A 20144-nucleotide genomic window follows, 5' to 3' on the forward strand; every position below is an offset into this window, starting at 1 on the left:
ATCTGGCTTGGCAGTTCGGGCTGGACTGTTCCCTTGAGGAACAGGATCAAGTCTGATTTGCATATAGCTGGGTCCAAACTGGCGTGGCATGTGAGCAAAAGAACGATGGATTAAACCCAGATCTGTGACTGGGGGTGAGTGTTTGCATTGTTCAGCACTCCGTCCATCATCCTTTTGTGTTGCTAAAGTTGCCGTAAGTGGGAAGGGTATGCCCAGAGGTGGGTCCCGTGTTCACTGTGCCACTAGATTCAAGCTAGCCTGGCTGATGAAGGGTGATACCCAGAAACCGGTCCCAGGATGCTTGTTACCCTGCATTCAAGCTAGCCTGGCTGATTAAGGGTGATACCCAGTAACCTGTCCCTGGATGCCTGTTTCCAGTCCAGGGAGGACCTGGCTTGGCAGTTTGGGCTGGACTGTTCCCTTGAGGAACAGGGTCAAGACTGATTTGCATGAGCTGGGTCCAATCTGGGGTGGCATGGTGAGCAAAAGAACGATCGATTAAACTCAGATCTGTGACTGGGGGTGAGTGTTTGCCTTGTTCAGAACTCCGTCCATCATCCTTTTGTGTTGCTAAAGCTGCCCTAAGTGGGAAGGGTATGCCCAGACGTGGGTCCCGTGCTCACTGTGCCACTGGCTTCAAGCTAACCTGGCTGATGAAGGGTGATACCCAGAAAGTGGTCCCAGGATGCTTCTTTCCGGTCCAGGGAGGACCTGGCTTGGCAGTTCGGGCTGGACTGTTCCCTTGAGGAACAGAGTCAAGACTGATTTGCATATAGCTGGGTCCAAACTGGAGTGGCATGGTGAGTAAAAGAATGATGGATTAAACTCAGAACTGTGACCGGGGATGAGTGTTTGCATTGTTCAGCACTCCGTCCATTATCCTGTTGTGTTGCTAAAGTTGCCCTAAGTGGGAAGGGTATGCCCAGACGTGGGTCCTGTGATCACTGTGCCACTGGCTTCAAGCTAACCTGGCTGGTGAAGGGTGATACCCAGAAAGTGGTCCCAGGATGCTTCTTTCCGGTCCAGGGAGGACCTGGCTTGGCAGTTCGGGCTGGACTGTTCCCTTGAGGAACAGAGTCAAGACTGATTTGCATATAGCTGGGTCCAAACTGGAGTGGCATGGTGAGTAAAAGAATGATGGATTAAACCCAGAACTGTGACCGGGGATGAGTGTTTGCATTGTTCAGCACTCCGTCCATCATCCTTTTGTGTTGCTAAAGGTGCCCTAAGTGGGAAGGTTTTGCCCAGACATGGGTCCCGTGCTCACTTTGCCACTAGATTCAAGCTAGCTTGGCTGATGAAGGGTGATACCCAGAATCCGGTCCCAGGATGCTTGTTTGCGGTCCAGGGAGGACCTGGCTTGGCAGTTCGGGATGGACTCTTCCCTTGAGGAACAGGGTCAAGACTGATTTGCATATAGCTGGGTGCAAACTGGGGTGGCATGGTGAGCAAAAGAATGATGGATTAAACCAAGATCTGTGACTGGGGGTGAGTGTTTGCATTGTTCAGCACTCCGTCCATCATCCTTTTGTGTTGCTAAAGTTGCCGTAAGTGGGAAGGGTATGCCCAGACGTGGGTCCCGAGCTCACTGTGCCACTGGATTCCAGCTAGCCTGGCTGTTGAAGGGTGATACCCAAAAACTGATCCCAGGATGCTTGTTTCTGGTCCAGGGAGGATCTGGCTTGGCAGTTCGGGCTGGACTGTTCCCTTGAGGAACAGGATCAAGTCTGATTTGCATATAGCTGGGTCCAAACTGGCGTGGCATGTGAGCAAAAGAACGATGGATTAAACCCAGATCTGTGACTGGGGGTGAGTGTTTGCATTGTTCAGCACTCCGTCCATCATCCTTTTGTGTTGCTAAAGTTGCCGTAAGTGGGAAGGGTATGCCCAGAGGTGGGTCCCGTGTTCACTGTGCCACTAGATTCAAGCTAGCCTGGCTGATGAAGGGTGATACCCAGAAACCGGTCCCAGGATGCTTGTTACCCTGCATTCAAGCTAGCCTGGCTGATTAAGGGTGATACCCAGTAACCTGTCCCTGGATGCCTGTTTCCAGTCCAGGGAGGACCTGGCTTGGCAGTTTGGGCTGGACTGTTCCCTTGAGGAACAGGGTCAAGACTGATTTGCATGAGCTGGGTCCAATCTGGGGTGGCATGGTGAGCAAAAGAACGATCGATTAAACTCAGATCTGTGACTGGGGGTGAGTGTTTGCCTTGTTCAGAACTCCGTCCATCATCCTTTTGTGTTGCTAAAGCTGCCCTAAGTGGGAAGGGTATGCCCAGACGTGGGTCCCGTGCTCACTGTGCCACTGGATTCAAGCTAACCTGGCTGATGAAGGGTGATACCCAGAAACTGGTCCCAGGATGCTTGTTTCCAGTCCAGAGAGGACCTGGCTTGGCAGTTCGTGCTGGACTGTTCCCTTGAGGAACAGAGTTAAGACTGATTTGCATATAGCTGGGTCCAAACTGGAGTGGCATGGTGAGTAAAAGAATGATGGATTAAACCCAGATCTGTGACTGGGGATGAGTGTTTGCATTGTTCAGCACTCCGTCCATCATCATTTTGTGTTGCTAAAGGTGCCCTAAGTGGGAAGGTTTTGCCCAGACATGGGTCCCGTGCTCACTGTGCCACTGGATTCAAGCTAGCCTGGCTGATGAAGGGTGATTCCCAGAAACCGGTCCCAGGATGCTTGTTTGCGGTCCAGGGAGGACCTTGCTTGGCAGTTCGGGCTGGACTCTTCCCTTGAGGAACAGGGTCAAGACTGATTTGCATATAGCTGGGTGCAAACTGGGGTGGCATGGTGAGCAAAAGAACGATGGATTAAACCCAGATCTGTGACTGGGGGTGAGTGTTTGCATTGTTCAGCACTCCGTCCATCATCCTTTTGTGTTGCTAAAGTTGCCCTAAGTGGGAAGGGTATGCCCAGACGTTGTCCCGTGCTCACTGTGCCACTGGATTCAAGCTAGCCTGGCTGATGAAGGGTGATACCTAGAAACTGGTCCTAGGATGCTTGTTTCCGGTCCAGGGAGGACCTGGCTTGGCAGTTCGGGCTGGACTGTTCCCTTGAGGAACAGGATCAAGACTGATTTGCATATAGCTGGGTTCAAACTGACATGGTATGTGAGCAAAAGAACGATGGATTAAACCCAGGTCTGTGACTGGGGGTGAGTGTTTGCATTGTTCAGCACTCCGTCCATCATCCTTTTGTGTTGCTAAAGTTGCGCCCAGACGTGGGTCCCGTGTTCACTGTGCCACTAGATTCAAGCTAGCCTGGCTGATGGAGGGTGATACCCAGAAACCGGTCCCAGGATGCTTGTTTCCCTGCATTCAAGCTAGCCTGGCTGATGAAGGGTGATACCCAGTAACCTGTCCCAGGATGCTTATTTCCAGTCCAGGGAGGACCAGGCTTGGCAGTTTGGGCTGGACTGTTCCCTTGAGGAACAGAGTCAAGACTGACTTGCATGTAGCTGGGTCCAATCTGGAGTGGCATGGTGAGCAAAAGAACGATCGATTAAACCCAGATCTGTGACTGGGGGTGAGTATTTGCATTGTTCAGCACTCCGTCCATCATCCTTTTGTGTTGCTAAAGCTGCCCTAAGTGGGAAGGGTATGCCCAGACGTGGGTCCCGTGCTTTCTGTGCCAATGAATTTAAGCTAACCTGGCTGATGAAGGGTGATACCCAGAAACTGGTCCAAGGATGATTGTTTCCGGTCCAGGGAGAACCTGGCTTGGCAGTTCTGGCTGGACTGTTCCCTTGAGGAACAGGGTGAAGACTGATTTGTATGTAGCTGGGTCGAAAGAGGGGTGGCATGGTGAGCAAAAGAATGATGGATTAAACCCTGATCTGTGACTGGGGGGGTGAGTGTTTGCATTGTTCAGCACTCCGTCCATCATCCTTTTGTGTTGCTAAAGTTGCCCTAAGTGGGAAGGGTATGCCCAGACGTGGGTCCCGTGCTCACTGTGCCACTGAATTCAAGGTAGCCTGGCTGATGAAGGGTGATACCCAGAAACCGGTGTAGGAGGCTGGACTGGCTTGTAGTGAGTACCAAGGGGTACTTGCACCTTGCACCAGGCCCAGTTATCCCTTATTAGTGTATAGGGTGTCTAGCAGCATAGGCTGATAGATAATGGTAGCTTAGCAGAGCAGCTTAGGCTGAACTAGGAGACGAGTGAAGCTCCTACAGTACCACTAGTGTCACTTGCACAATATCATAAGAAAACACAATACACAGATATACTAAAAATAGAGGTACTTTATTTTTATGACAATATGCCAAAGTATCTCAGAGTGTACCCTCAGTATGAGGATAGCAAATATACACAAGATATATGTACACAATACCAAAAATATGCAGTATAGTCTTAGAAAACAGTGCAAACAATGTATAGTTACAATAGGATGCAATGGGGACACATAGGGATAGGGGCAACACAAACCATATACTCCAAAAGTGGAATGCGAACCACGAATGGACCCCAAACCTATGTGACCTTGTAGAGGGTCGCTGGGACTATTAGAAAATAGTGAGGGTTAGAAAAATAGCCCACCCCAAGACCCTGAAAAGTGAGTGCAAAGTGCACTAAAGTTCCCCAAAGGACATAGAAGTCGTGATAGGGGAATTCTGCAGGAAAGACACAAACCAGCAATGCAACAATGATGGATTTCCAGTCAAGGGTACCTATTGAACAAGGGGACCAAGTCCAAAAGTCACAAGCAAGTCGGAGATGGGCAGATGCCCAGGAAATGCCAGCTGTGGGTGCAAAGAAGCTTCTACTGGACAGAAGAATCTTAGGTTTCTGCAGGAATGACAAGGGCTAGAGACTTTCCCTTTGGAAGACGGATCGCGCACGCCATGCAGAGTCGTGCAGAAGTGTTTTTCCGCCAAAAGACCGCCAACAAGCCTTGCTAGCTGCAAATCGTGCAGTTAGTGTTTTTGGATGCTGCTGTGGCCCAGGAGGGACCAGGATGTTGCAAACTGTGTCAGGAGACAGAGGGCTCCTCATGCAAGACAAGGAGCCCTCTCAGCAGCAGGTAGCACCCAGAGAAGTGCCAGAAACAGGCACTACTAGGATGCGTGAAACGGTGCTCACCCGAAGTTACACAAAGGAGTCCCACGTCGCCGGAGACCAATTTAGAAAGTTGTGCAATGCAGGTTAGAGTGCCGTGGACCAAGGCTTGGCTGTGCACAAAGGATTTCCGCCGGAAGTACACAGAGGCCGGAGTACCTGCAAAAGTCACGGTTCCCAGCAATGCAGTCTGGCGTGGGTAGGCAAGGACTTAACTCCACCAAACTTGGACTGAAGAGTCACTGGACTGTGGGAGTCACTTGGACACAGTTGCTGGATTCGAGGGACCTCGCTCGTTGTGCTGAGAGGAGACCCAAGGGACCGGTAATGCAGTTCTTTGGTGCCTGCGGTTGCAGGGGGAAGATTCCGTTGACCCACAGGAGATTTCTTCGGAGCTTCTAGTGCAGAGAGGAGGCAGACTACCCCCACAGCATGCACCACCAGGAGAACAGTCGAGAAGGCGGCAGGATCAGCGTTACAGAGTTGCAGTAGTCGTCTTAGCTACTTTGTTGCAGTTTTGCAGGCTTCCAGCGCGGTCAGCAGTCGATTCCTTTGCAGAAGGTGAAGAGAGAGATGCAGAGGAACTCTGATGAGCTCTTGCATTCGTTATCTAAAGTTTCCCCAGAGACAGAGACACTAAATAGCCAGAAAAGAGGGTTTGGCTACCTAGGAGAGAGGATAGGCTAGCAACACCTGAAGGAGCCTATCAGAAGGAGTCTCTGACGTCACCTGGTGGCACTGGCCACTCAGAGCAGTCCAGTGTGCCAGCAGCACCTCTGTTTCCAAGATGGCAGAGGTCTGGAGCACACTGGAGGAGCTCTGGACACCTCCCAGGGGAGGTGCAGGTCAGGAGAGTATTCACTCCCCTTTCCTTTGTCCAGTTTCGGGCCAGAGCAGGGCTAAAGGGTCCCTGAACCGGTGTAGACTGGCTTATGCAGAAATGGGCACCAAATGTGCCCATGAAAGCATTTCCAGAGGCTGGGGAAGGCTACTCCTCCCCGGCCTTCACACCATTTTCCAAAGGGAGAGGGTGTAACACCCTCTCTCTGAGGAAGTCCTTTGTTCTGCCATCCTGGGACAAGCCTGGCTTGACCCCAGGAGGGCAGAAACCTGTCTGAGGGGTTGGCAGCAGCAGCAGCTGCAGTGAAACCCCAGGAAAGGCATTTTGGCAGTACCAGGGTCTGTGCTACAGACCACTGGGATCATGGGATTGTGCCAACTATGCCAGTATGGCATAGAGGGGGCAATTCCATGATCATAGACATGTTACATGGCCATATTCGGAGTTACCATTGTGAAGCTACATATAGGTAGTGACCTATATGTAGTGCACGCTTGTAATGGTGTCCCCGCACTCACAAAGTCCGGGGAATTGGCCCTGAACAATGTGGGGGCACCTTGGCTAGTGCCAGGGTGCCCTCACACTAAGTAACTTTGCACCTAACCTTTACCAGGTAAAGGTTAGACATATAGGTGACTTATAAGTTACTTAAGTGCAGTGTAAAATGGCTGTGAAATAACGTGGACGTCATTTCACTCAGGCAGCAGTGGCAGGCCTGTGTAAGAATTGTCAGAGCTCCCTATGGGTGGCAAAAGAAATGCTGCAGCCCATAGGGATCTCCTGGAACCCGAAAACCCTGGGTACCTCAGTACCATATACTAGGGAATTATAAGGGTGTTCCAGTAAGCCAATGTAAATTGGTAAAATTGGTCACTAGCCTGTTAGTGACAATTTGAAAGAAATGAGAGAGCATAACCACTGAGGTTCTGATTAGCAGAGCCTCAGTGAGACAGTTAGTCACTACACAGGTAACACATTCAGGCACACTTATGAGCACTGGGGCCCAGGCTGGCAGGGTCCCAGTGACACATTGTAAGAAAGTACCATCTTGCCTGGCATTTTACCCCCATTTTTCACTGTATATATGTTGTTTTAGTTGTATGTGTCACTGGGACCCTGGTAACCCAGGGCCCCAGTGCTCATAAGTGTGCCTGAATGTGTTACCTGTGTAGTGACTAACTGTCTCACTGAGGCTCTGCTAACCAGAACCTCAGTGGTTATGCTCTCTCATTTCTTTCCAAATTGTCACTGACAGGCTAGTGACCATTTTTACCAATTTACATTGGCTTACTGGAACACCCTTATAATTCCCTAGTATATGGTACTGAGGTACCCAGGGTATTGGGGTTCCAGGAGATCCCTATGGGCTGCAGCATTTCTTTTGCCACCCATAGGGAGCTCTGACAATTCTTACACAGGCCTGCCACTGCAGCCTGAGTGAAATAACGTCCACGTTATTTCACAGCCATTTTACACTGCACTTAAGTAACTTATAAGTCACCTATATGTCTAACCTTTACCTGGTAAAGGTTAGGTGCAAAGTTACTTAGTGTGAGGGCACCCTGGCACTAGCCAAGGTGCCCCCACATTGTTCAGAGCCAATTCCCTGAACTTTGTGAGTGCGGGGACACCATTACACGCGTGCACTACATATAGGTCACTACCTATATGTAGCTTCACAATGGTAACTCCGAATATGGCCATGTAACATGTCTATGATCATGGAATTGCCCCCTCTATGCCATCCTGGCATAGTTGGCACAATCCCATGATCCCAGTGGTCTGTAGCACAGACCCTGGTACTGCCAAACTGCCCTTCCTGGGGTTTCACTGCAGCTGCTGCTGCTGCCAACCCCTCAGACAGGCAGCTGACCTCCTGGGGTCCAGCCAGGCCTGGCCCAGGATGGCAGAACAAAGAACTTCCTCTGAGAGAGGGTGTGACACCCTCTCCCTTTGGAAAATGGTGTGAAGGCAGGGGAGGAGTAGCCTCCCCCAGCCTCTGGAAATGCTTTCTTGGGCACAGATGTGCCCAATTCTGCATAAGCCAGTCTACACCGGTTCAGGGACCCCTTAGCCCCTGCTCTGGCGCGAAACTGGACAAAGGAAAGGGGAGTGACCACTCCCCTGACCTGCACCTCCCCTGGGAGGTGTCCAGAGATCCTCCAGTGTGCTCCAGACCTCTGCCATCTTGGAAACAGAGGTGCTGCTGGCACACTGGACTGCTCTGAGTGGTCAGTGCCACCAGGTGACGTCAGAGACTCCTTGTGATAGGCTCCTTCAGGTGTTGCTAGCCTATCCTCTCTCCTAAGTAGCCAAACCCTCTTTTCTGGCTATTTAGGGTCTCTGTCTCTGGGGAAACTTTGGATAACGAATGCAAGAGCTCATCCGAGTTCCTCTGCATCTCTCTCTTCACCTTCTGATAAGGAATCGACTGCTGACCGCGCTGGAAGCCTGCAAACCTGCAACATAGTAGCAAAGACGACTACTGCAACTCTGTAACGCTGATCCTGCCGCCTTCTCGACTGTTTTCCTGCTTGTGCATGCTGTGGGGGTAGCCTGCGTCCTCTCTGCACCAGATGCTCCGAAGAAATCTCCCGTGGGTCGACGGAATCTTCCCCCTGCAACCGCTGGCACCAAAAAGCTGCATTACCGGTCCCTTGGGTCTCCTCTCAGCACGACGAGCGAGGTCCCTCGAATCCAGCGACTCTGTCCAAGTGACCCCCACAGTCCAGTGACTCTTCAGCCCAAGTTTGGTGGAGGTAAGTCCTTGCCTCACCTCGCTGGGCTGCATTGCTGGGAACCGCGACTTTGCAGCTACTCCGGCCCCTGTGCACTTCCGGCGGAAATCCTTTGTGCACAGCCAAGCCTGAGTCCACGGCACTCTAACCTGCATTGCACGACTTTCTAAGTTGGTCTCCGGCGACGTGGGACTCCTTTGTGCAACTTCGGCGAGCACCGTTTCACGCATCATCGTAGTGCCGGTTTCTGGCACTTCTCCGGGTGCTACCTCCTTCAGTGAGGGCTCTTTGTCTTGCTCGACGTCCCCTCTCTCTTCAGGTCTAATTTGCGACCTCCTGGTCCCTCCTGGGCCCCAGCAGCATCCAAAAACGCCAAACGCACGATTTGCAACTAGCAAGGCTTGTTGGCGTTCTTTCGGTGGGGAAACACTTCTGCACGACTCTCCTAGGCAAGTGGGATCCGTCCACCAAAGGGAAAGTCTCTAGCCCTTTTCGTTCCTGCAGAAACTTCAGCTTCTTCTGTCCAGTCGAAGCTTCTTTGCACCCGCAGCTGGCATTTCCTGGGCATCTGCCCATCTCCGACTTGCTTGTGACTTTTGGACTTGGTCCCCTTGTTCCACACGTACCCTAGATTGGAAATCCACAGTTGTTGCATTGCTGGTTTGTGTCTTTCCTGCATTATTCCTCTAACACAACTCTTTTGTCCTTAGGGGAACTTTAGTGCACTTTGCACTCACTTTTCAGGGTCTTGGGGAGGGTTATTTTTCTAACTCTCACTATTTTCTAATAGTCCCAGCGACCCTCTACAAGGTCACCTAGGTTTGGGGTCCATTCGTGGTTCGCATTCCACTTTTGGAGTATATGGTTTGTGTTGCCCCTATCCCTATGTTTCCCCTTTGCATCCTATTGTAACTATACATTGTTTGCACTGTTTTCTAAGACTATACTGCATATTTTTGCTATTGTGTATATATATCTTGTGTATATTTCCTATCCTCTCACTGAGGGTACACTCTAAGATACTTTGGCATATTGTCATAAAAATAAAGTACCTTTATTTTTAGTATAACTGTGTATTGTGTTTTCTTATGATATTGTGCATATGACACTAAGTGGTACTGTAGTAGCTTCACACGTCTCCTAGTTCAGCCTAAGCTGCTCTGCTAAGCTACCATTATCTATCAGCCTAAGCTGCTAGACACCCTATACACTAATAAGGGATAACTGGGCCTGGTGCAAGGTGCAAGTACCCCTTGGTACTCACTACAAGCCAGTCCAGCCTCCTACACACATACAACTAAAACAACATATATACAGTGAAAAAATGGGGGTAACATGCCAGGCAAGATGGTACTTTCCTACAACCGGTCCCAGGATTCTTGTTTCCGGTCCACGGAGGACCTGGCTTAGCAGTTCGGGCTGGACTCTTCCCTTGAGGAACAGGGCCAAGACTGATTTGCATATAGCTGGGTGCAAACTGGGGTGGCATGGTGAGCAAAAGAACGATGGATTAAACCCAGATCTGTGACTGGGGGTGAGTGTTTGCATTGTTCAGCACTCCGTCCATGATCCTTTTGTGTTGCTAAAGTTGCCCTAAGTGGGAAGGGTATGCCCAGACGTAGGTCCCGTGCTCACTGTGCCACTGGATTCAAGGTAGCCTGGCTGATGAAGGGTGATACCCAGAAACCTGTCCCAGGATGCCTGTTTCCAGTCCAGGGAAGACCTGGCTTGGCAGTTTGGGCTGGACTGTTCCCTTGAGGAACAGGGTCAAGACTGATTTGCATGTAGCTGGGTCCAAACTGGGGTGGCATGGTGAGCAAAAGAACGATGGATTAAACCCAGATATGTGACTGGGGGTGAGTGTTTGCATTGTTCAGCACTCCGTCCATTATCCTGTTGTGTTGCTAAAGTTGCCCTAAGTGGTAAGGGTATGCCCAGACGTGGGTCCTGTGCTTACTGTGCCACGGGCTTCAAGCTAACCTGGCTGATGAAGGGTGATACCCAGAAACTGGTCCCAGGATGCTTGTTTCCGGTCCAGGGAGGACATGGCTTGGCAGTTCGGGCTGGACTGTTCCCTTGAGGAACAGGGTCAAGACTGATTTGCATATAGCTGGGTCCAAACTGGAGTGGCATGGTGAGTAAAAGAATGATGGATTAAACCCAGATCTGTGACTGGGGATGAGTGTTTGCATTGTTCAGCACTCCGTCCATCATCATTTTGTGTTGCTAAAGGTGCCCTAAGTGGGAAGGTTTTGCCCAGACATGGGTCCGGTGCTCACTGTGCCACTGGATTCAAGCTAGCCTGGCTGATGAAGGGTGATTCCCAGAAACCGGTCCCAGGATGCTTGTTTGCGGTCCAGGGAGGACCTTGCTTGGCAGTTCGGGCTGGACTCTTCCCTTGAGGAACAGGGTCAAGACTGATTTGCATATAGCTGGGTGCAAACTGGGGTGGCATGGTGAGCAAAAGAACGATGGATTAAACCCAGATCTGTGACTGGGGGTGAGTGTTTGCATTGTTCAGCACTCCGTCCATCATCCTTTTGTGTTGCTAAAGTTGCCCTAAGTGTAAAGGGTAAGCCCAGACGTGGGTCCCGTGCTCACTGTGCCACTGGATTCAAGCTAGCCTGGCTGATGAAGGGTGATACCCAGAAACTGGTCCTAGGATGCTTGTTTCCGGTCCAGGGAGTGTAGGAAAGTACCATCTTGCCTGGCATGTTACCCCCATTTTTCACTGTATATATGTTGTTTTAGTTGTATGTGTCACTGGGACCCTGGTAACCCAGGGCCCCAGTGCTCATAAGTGTGCCTGAATGTGTTACCTGTGTAGTTACTAACTGTCTCACTGAGGCTCTGCTAATCAGAACCTCAGTGGTAATGCTCTCTCATTTCTTTCCAAATTGTCACTAACAGGCTAGTGACCATTTTTACCAATTTACATTGGCTGACTGGAACGCCCTTATAATTCCCTAGTATATGGTACTGAGGTACCCAGGGTATTGGGGTTCCAGGAGATCCCTATGGGCTGCAGCATTTCTTTTGCCACCCATAGGGAGCTCTGACAATTCTTACACAGGCCTGCCACTGCAGCCTGAGTGAAATAACGTCCACGTTATTTCACAGCCATTTTACACTGCACTTAAGTAACTTATAAGTCACCTATATGTCTAACCTTTTCCTGGTAAAGGTTAGGTGCAAAGTTACTTAGTGTGAGGGCACCCTGGCACTAGCCAAGGTGCCCCCACATTGTTCAGAGCCAATTCCCTGAACTTTGTGAGTGCGGGGACACCATTACACGCGTGCACTACATATAGGTCACCACCTATATGTAGCTTCACAATGGTAACTCCGAATATGGCCATGTAACATGTCTATGATCATGGAATTGCCCCCTCTATGCCATCCTGGCATAGTTGGCACAATCCCATGATCCCAGTGGTCTGTAGCACAGACCCTGGTACTGCCAAACTGCCCTTCCTGGGGTTTCACTGCAGCTGCTGCTGCTGCCAACCCCTCAGACAGGCATCTGCCCTCCTGGGGTCCAGCCAGGCCTGGCCCAGGATGGCATAACAAAGAACTTCCTCTGAGAGAGGGTGTGACACCCTCTCCCTTTGGAAAATGGTGTGAAGGCAGGAGAGGAGTAGCCTCCCCCAGCCTCTGGAAATGCTTTCTTGGGCACAGATGTGCCCAATTCTGCATAAGCCAGTCTACACCGGTTCAGGGGACCCCTTAGCCCTGCTCTGGCGCGAAACTGGACAAAGGAAAGGGGAGTGACCACTCCCCTGTCCTGCACCTCCCCTGGGAGGTGTCCAGAGCTCCTCCAGTGTGCTCCAGACCTCTGCCATTTTGGAAACAGAGGTGCTGCTGGCACACTGGACTGCTCTGAGTGGCCAGTGCCACCAGGTGACGTCAGAGACTCCTTCTGATAGGCTCCTTCAGGTGTTAGTAGCCTATCCTCTCTCCTAAGTAGCCAAACCCTCTTTTCTGGCTATTTAGGGTCTCTGTCTCTGGGGAAACTTTAGATAACGAATGTAAGAGCTCAGCCGAGTTCCTCTGCATCTCTCTCTTCACCTTCTGATAAGGAATCGACTGCTGACCGCGCTGGAAGCCTGCAAAACTGCAACAAAGTAGCTAAGACGACTACTGCAACTCTGTAACGCTGATCCTGCCGCCTTCTCGACTGTTTTCCTGTTTGTGCATGCTGTGGGGGTAGTCTGCCTCCTCTCTGCACCAGAAGCTCCGAAGAAATCTCCCGTGGGTCGACGGAATCTTCCCCCTTCAACCGCAGGCACCAAAAAGCTGCATTACAGGTCCCTTGGGTCTCCTCTCAGCACGACGAGCGAAGTCCCTCGAATCCAGCAACTCTGTCCAAGTGGCCCCCACAGTCCAGTGACTCTTCAGTCCAAGTTTGGTGGAGGTAAGTCCTTGCCTCACCTCGCTAGACTGCATTGCTGGGAACGGCGACTTTTGCAGCTACTCCAGCCTCCGTGCACTTCCGGCGGAAATCATTTGTGCACAGTCCAGCCTGGGTCCACGGCACTCTAACCTGCATTGCACGACCTCCTAAGTTGTTCTCCGGCGACGTGGGACTTCTTTGTGCGACTTCGGATGAGCACTGTTTCACGCATCCTCGTAGTGCCTGTTTTTGGCACTTCTCCGGGTGCTACCTGCTGCTGAGAGGGCTCCTTGTCTTGCTCGACGTCCCCTCTCTCTCCTGGTCCAATTTGCGACCTCCTGGTCCCTCCAGGGCCACAGCAGCGTCCAAAAACGCTAAATGCACGATTTGCAGCTAGCAAGGCTTGTTGGCGTTCTTTCGGCGGGAAAACACTTCTGCACGACTGTCCACGGCCAGTGGGATCCGTCCACTAAAGGGGAAGTCTCTAGCCTTTTTCGTTCCTGCAGAAACCTCAGCTTCTTCTGTCCAGTAGAAGCTTCTTTGCACCCGCAGCTGGCATTTCCTGGGCATCTGCCCATCTCCGACTTGCTTGTGACATTTGGACTTGGTCCCCTTGTTCCACAGGTACCCTAGATTGGAAATCTACAGTTGTTGCATTGTTGGTTTGTGTCTTTCCTGCATTATTCCTCTAACACGACTTCTTTGTCCTTAGGGGAACTTTAGTGCACTTTGCACTCACTTTTCAGGGTCTTGGGGAGGGTTATTTTTCTAACTCTCACTATTTTCTAATAGTCCCAGCGACCCTCTACAAGGTCACATAGGTTTGGGGTCCATTCGTGGTTCGCATTCCACTTTTGGAGTATATGGTTTGTGTTGCCCCTATCCCTATGTTTCCCCATTGCATCCTATTGTAACTATACATTGTTTGCACTGTTTTCTAAGACTAAACTGCATATTTTTGCTATTGTGTATATATATCCTGTGTATATTTCCTATCCTCTCACTGAGGGTACACTCTAAGATACTTTGGGATATTGTCATAAAAATAAAGTACCTTTATTTTTAGTATAACTGTGTATTGTGTTTTCTTATGATATTGTGCATATGACACTAAGTGGTACTGTAGTAGCTTCACACGTCTCCTAGTTCAGCCTAAGCTGCTCTGCTAAGCTACCATTATCTATCAGCCTAAGCTGCTATACACCCTATACACTAATAAGGGATAACTGGGCCTGGTGCAAGGTGCAAGTACCCCTTGGTACTCACTACAAGCCAGTCCAGCCTCCTACATTGGTTGTGCAGCGGTGGGATAAGTGCTTTGAGACTACTTACCACTCTTGTCATTGTACTTTTCATAAGAGAAAAATATACAAAACAAGGTCAGTGTATATACACATAGCCAAAAAGTTTTGCATTTCCTCTTTTCACTCTTTTCTAAGTGCTGAAAAGTACTTCTAAACTTTCAAAAAGTTCTTCAAAGTTTAAAAAGTTTTTTTCTGTCTTTCTAAAAAGTTCTGAAAACTTTTTTCTCTTTTTCTATCACTTTAACTCTCTCTAAAAATGTCTGGCACAGGCCAAAATGTTGATCTGTCCAAACTTGCATATGATCACCTTAGCTGGAAAGGAGCAAGGAGTCTCTGCATAGAGAGAGGTTTGAGCGTAGGGAAGAATCCTTCCTTGGAACTGTTACTTAACATGCTTAGAGAACAAGATAAGGCTATAGGTGCCCCATCTGTTGAAAAAGTACCTAATAGTTCCCAATCTGATTCAGGGACTCCCCCAGGAAAAGATTCAGGAAAGAAACTTCCTAGCCTGCCCATTACTAGACAGTCTAGCATAGTTGGTAATGATGATGAGCCACACCATACAAATAGTGTTGTCTCACATCATAGCAAAAGCATTTATTCTCACCATACTGGTAGTAATGTTTCTGTTAGCCAAGCTGTTAGGGTGGCTTCTGTAAGGGACAGGTCTCCTTCTGTTCATTCCCATCATACCTCTGTATCTAGGAATGTCCCTCCCACCAACCCTGATGACAGAATGTTAGAGAGGGAACTCAATAAGTTGAGGGTGGAACAAACCAGACTGAAGCTTAAAAAGCAACAGCTGGATTTGGATAGACAGTCTTTTGAACTAGAGAAGGAAAGACAGAAGTTTAGTTTAGAAACCCATGGTGGCAGCAGCAGTATTCCCCATAGTCATCCTGCAAAAGAGCATGATTCCAGGAATCTGCACAAGATAGTTCCCCCTTATAAGGAGGGGGATGACATTAACAAGTGGTTTGCTGCACTTGAGAGGGCCTGTGTTGTACAGGATGTCCCTCAAAGGCAGTGGGCTGCTATCCTATGGCTATCATTTAGTGGAAAAGGTAGGGATAGGCTCCTTACTGTAAAAGAAAATGATGCTAATAATTTCCAAGTTCTTAAGAATGCACTCCTGGATGGTTATGGCTTAACCACTGAACAATACAGGATAAAGTTCAGAGAGACCAAAAAGGAGTCTTCACAAGACTGGGTTGATTTCATTGACCATTCAGTGAAGGCCTTGGAGGGGTGGTTACATGGCAGTAAAGTTACTGATTATGACAGCCTGTATAACTTGATCCTGAGAGAGCATATTCTTAATAATTGTGTGTCTGATTTGTTGCACCAGTACTTGGTGGACTCTGATCTGACCTCTCCCCAAGAATTGGGAAAGAAGGCAGACAAATGGGTCAGAACAAGGGTGAACAGAAAAGTTCATACAGGGGGTGACAAAGATGGCAACAAAAAGAAGGATGGTAAGTCTTCTGACAAGGGTGGGGACAAATCTAAAAATGAGTCTTCATCAGGCCCACAAAAACACTCTGGTGGGGGTGGTGGGCCCAAATCCTCTTTTAATCAGTACAAGGAAAAGAAACCATGGTGCTATTTATGTAAAATAAAAGGCCATTGGACAACAGATCCCAGTTGTCCAAAGAAAAGCACCAATGCTCCTACCACTACAACCCCTACTGCTACCCCTAGTGTCCCTACTAATAGCAGTGGTGGTGGGAGCAAACCTACTAATAGCCAATCCAAGGGAGTAGCTGGGCTCACTATTGGTAACTTAGTTGGGGTTGGCCTTGTTAGGGAGGCCACAGAGGCTGTGTTAGTCTCTGAGGGGGCTATTGATTTAGCCACCTTAGTTGCTTGTCCCCTTAATATGGATAAGTACAAGCAGCTACCCCTAATAAATGGTGTTGAGGTTCAGGCCTACAGGGACACTGGTGCCAGTGTGACTATGGTCATAGAGAAACTTGTCCACCCTGAACAACACCTACTTGGTCACCAGTACCAAGTAACCGATGCTCACAACAACACACTTAGCCACCCCATGGCTGTTGTTAATCTCAACTGGGGGGGGGGGGGGTTACTGGTCCAAAGAAAGTTGTGGTAGCTTCAGATTTACCTGTAGACTGTCTATTAGGGAATGATTTGGAGACATCAGCTTGGTCAGATGTGGAGTTGGGGCCCATGCAGCAATGCTGGGCATCCCAGGGCATATTTTTGCTTTGACAAGGGCTCAGGCCAAAAAGCAAAAAGGACAGGGAAGCTTGGATCCTGGAACAATGGACCAAGTGCTCCCTAAAGCTAGGGCTAGTAGAAGCAAACCACTTCCTACTATCCCTACCTCTACAGTGGATTCTACTTCTGAGGAAGAAGAATTCCCTCCCTGTGCAGAACCTACACCAGAGGAGCTTCAAGCAGACACTGCTGAGCTTTTGGGTGAAGGGGGGCCTGCCAGGGAGGAGCTGAGTGTGGCACAGCAAACCTGTCCCACATTAGAGGGTCTCAGACAGCAAGCTGTCAAACAGGCTAATGGGGATGTCAGTGACTCTCACAGAGTTTACTGGGAGGACAACCTCTTGTACACTGAGCATAGGGATCCTAAACCTGGAGCTGCCAGGAGATTAGTGATTCCTCAGGAGTACAGAAAGTTCCTCCTAACCCTGGCACATGACATTCCCCTAGCTGGGCATCTAGGACAAATGAAAACGTGGGACAGGCTTGTTCCCCTGTTTCATTGGCCTAGAATGTCTGAGGACACAAAGGAATTTTGTAAGTCCTGTGAAACCTGTCAAGCCAGTGGCAAGACAGGTGGCACCCCAAAGGCACCCCTTATTCCACTGCCTGTGGTTGGGGTTCCCTTTGAAAGGGTAGGGGTTGACATAGTTGGCCCCCTTGACCCTCCTACTGCTTCAGGCAATAGATTCATCTTGGTGGTAGTGGACCATGCCACAAGATACCCTGAAGCTATTCCTTTAAGGACCACTACAGCTCCTGCAGTGGCAAAGGCCCTCCTGGGAATATTTTCCAGGGTGGGCTTCCCAAAGGAAGTAGTATCAGACAGGGGAAGCAATTTCATGTCTGCATACTTAAAGGCCATGTGGAAGGAGTGTGGTGTAACTTACAAGTTCACCACCCCCTATCATCCACAAACAAATGGACTGGTTGAGAGATTTAACAAAACTCTCAAAGGCATGATTATGGGTCTCCCTGAAAAACTCCGCAGGAGATGGGATATCCTTTTACCATGCCTCCTTTTTGCCTACAGGGAGGTACCCCAGAAAGGAGTGGGCTTTAGCCCCTTTGAACTTCTTTTTGGACACCCTGTTAGGGGTCCACTAACACTTGTAAAGGAGGGTTGGGAACAACCTTTAAAAGCTCCTAAGCAGGATATTGTGGATTATGTACTTGGCCTCAGATCAAGGATGGCTGAGTATATGAAAAAGGCCAGTAAGAACCTTCAGGCCAGCCAAGAGCTCCAGAAGCAATGGCATGATCAGAAGGCTGTTTTGGTGCAGTACCAACCAGGACAGAAAGTGTGGGTCTTGGAGCCTGTGGCCCCAAGAGCACTCCAAGATAAATGGAGTGGACCCCACACAGTTGTTGAGAAAAAGGGTGAAGTCACTTATTTAGTTGACTTAGGCACTGCCAGGAGTCCCCTCGGGGTGCTCCATGTCAACCGCCTGAAACCCTACTATGACAGGGCTGATCTCACCCTGCTCATGGCAACAGATGAGGGACAGGAAGAAGACAGTGATCCTCTACCTGATCTCTTCTCTTCCACAGAACAAGATGCTCTGGTGGAAGGTGTAGTTTTGGCTGATTGTCTTACTGCTGAGCAGAAAGACAATTGCATAAACCTCCTAGATCAATTCTCTGAACTCTTCTCTACTGTGCCAGGTACCACTTCTTGGTGTGAGCACACTATAGATACTGGAGACAGTTTACCTGTCAAAAGTAAGATCTATAGGCAGCCTGACCATGTCAGGGACTGCATAAAGCAAGAGGTCCAGAAAATGTTAGAACTAGGAGTGGTCGAGCACTCTGACAGTCCATGGGCTTCTCCTGTGGTACTGGTACCAAAACCCCATTCCAAAGATGGAAAGAAGGAAATGCGGTTTTGTGTAGACTATAGAGGTCTCAACTTGTTAACCAAAACAGATGCTCACCCTATACCCAGGGCAGATGAGCTCATAGATACACTGGCATCTGCCAAGTATCTAAGCATTTTTGATTTGACTGCAGGGTATTGGCAGATCAAATTGTCAGAAGATGCTAAACCTAAGACTGCATTTTCAACCATTGGAGGACATTACCAGTTTACTGTAATGCCTTTTGGTTTGAAAAATGCACCTGCCACTTTTCAGAGGTTGGTGAACACAGTCCTGCAAGGGCTGGAAGCTTTCAGTGCAGCATATTTGGACGATATAGCTGTCTTTAGCTCCAGCTGGGATGATCACCTGGTCCACCTATGGAAAGTTTTGGAGGCCCTGCAAAAGGCAGGCCACACTATCAAGGCTTCAAAGTGCCAGATAGGGCAGGGTAAGGTGGTTTATCTGGGACACCTTGTTGGTGGGGAACAGATTGCACCACTTCAGGGGAAAATCCAAACAATTATTGATTGGGTTCCCCCTACCACTCAGACTCAGGTGAGAGCCTTCCTAGGCCTCACTGGGTATTACAGGAGGTTCATTAAGAACTATGGCTCCATTGCAGCCCCTCTTAATGACCTCACATCCAAGAAAATGCCTAAAAAGGTATTATGGACAGCAAACTGTCAGAAAGCTTTTGAGGAGCTAAAGCAGGCCATGTGCTCTGCACCTGTCCTGAAAAGCCCTTGTTACTCTAAAAAATTCTATGTCCAAACTGATGCATCTGAATTAGGAGTAGGGGCAGTCCTATCACAACTTAATTCTGAGGGCCAGGATCAACCTGTTGCTTTTATTAGTAGGAGGTTGACCCCTAGAGAAAAGCGTTGGTCTGCCATTGAGAGGGAGGCCTTTGCTGTGGTCTGGGCTCTGAAGAAGTTGAGGCCATACCTGTTTGGCACTCACTTCATTGTTCAGACAGACCACAAACCTCTACTTTGGCTAAAACTAATGAAAGGTGAAAATCCTAAATTGTTGAGGTGGTCCATATCCCTACAGGGAATGGACTATACAGTGGAACATAGACCTGGGAGTAGCCACTCCAATGCAGATGGACTCTCCAGATATTTCCACTTAGACAATGAAGACTCATCAGGTCATGGCTAGTCTTATTGTCCTTCGTTTGGGGGGGGGTTGTGTAGGAAAGTACCATCTTGCCTGGCATGTTACCCCCATTTTTCACTGTATATATGTTGTTTTAGTTGTATGTGTCACTGGGACCCTGGTAACCCAGGGCCCCAGTGCTCATAAGTGTGCCTGAATGTGTTACCTGTGTAGTGACTAACTGTCTCACTGAGGCTCTGCTAATCAGAACCTCAGTGGTAATGCTCTCTCATTTCTTTCCAAATTGTCACTAACAGGCTAGTGACTATTTTTACCAATTTACATTGGCTTACTGGAACACCCTTATAATTCCCTAGTATATGGTACTGAGGTACCCAGGGTTTTGGGGTTCCAGGAGATCCCTATGGGCTGCAGCATTTCTTTTGCCACCCATAGGGAGCTCTGACAATTCTTACACAGGCCTGCCACTGCAGCCTGAGTGAAATAACGTCCACGTTATTTCACAGCCATTTTACACTGCACTTAAGTAACTTATAAGTCACCTATATGTCTAACCTTTACCTGGTAAAGGTTAGGTGCAAAGTTAC

This window comes from Pleurodeles waltl, chromosome 5, assembly GCF_031143425.1.
Source record: "Pleurodeles waltl isolate 20211129_DDA chromosome 5, aPleWal1.hap1.20221129, whole genome shotgun sequence".
In the NCBI taxonomy this organism is placed as follows: domain Eukaryota; kingdom Metazoa; phylum Chordata; class Amphibia; order Caudata; family Salamandridae; genus Pleurodeles; species Pleurodeles waltl.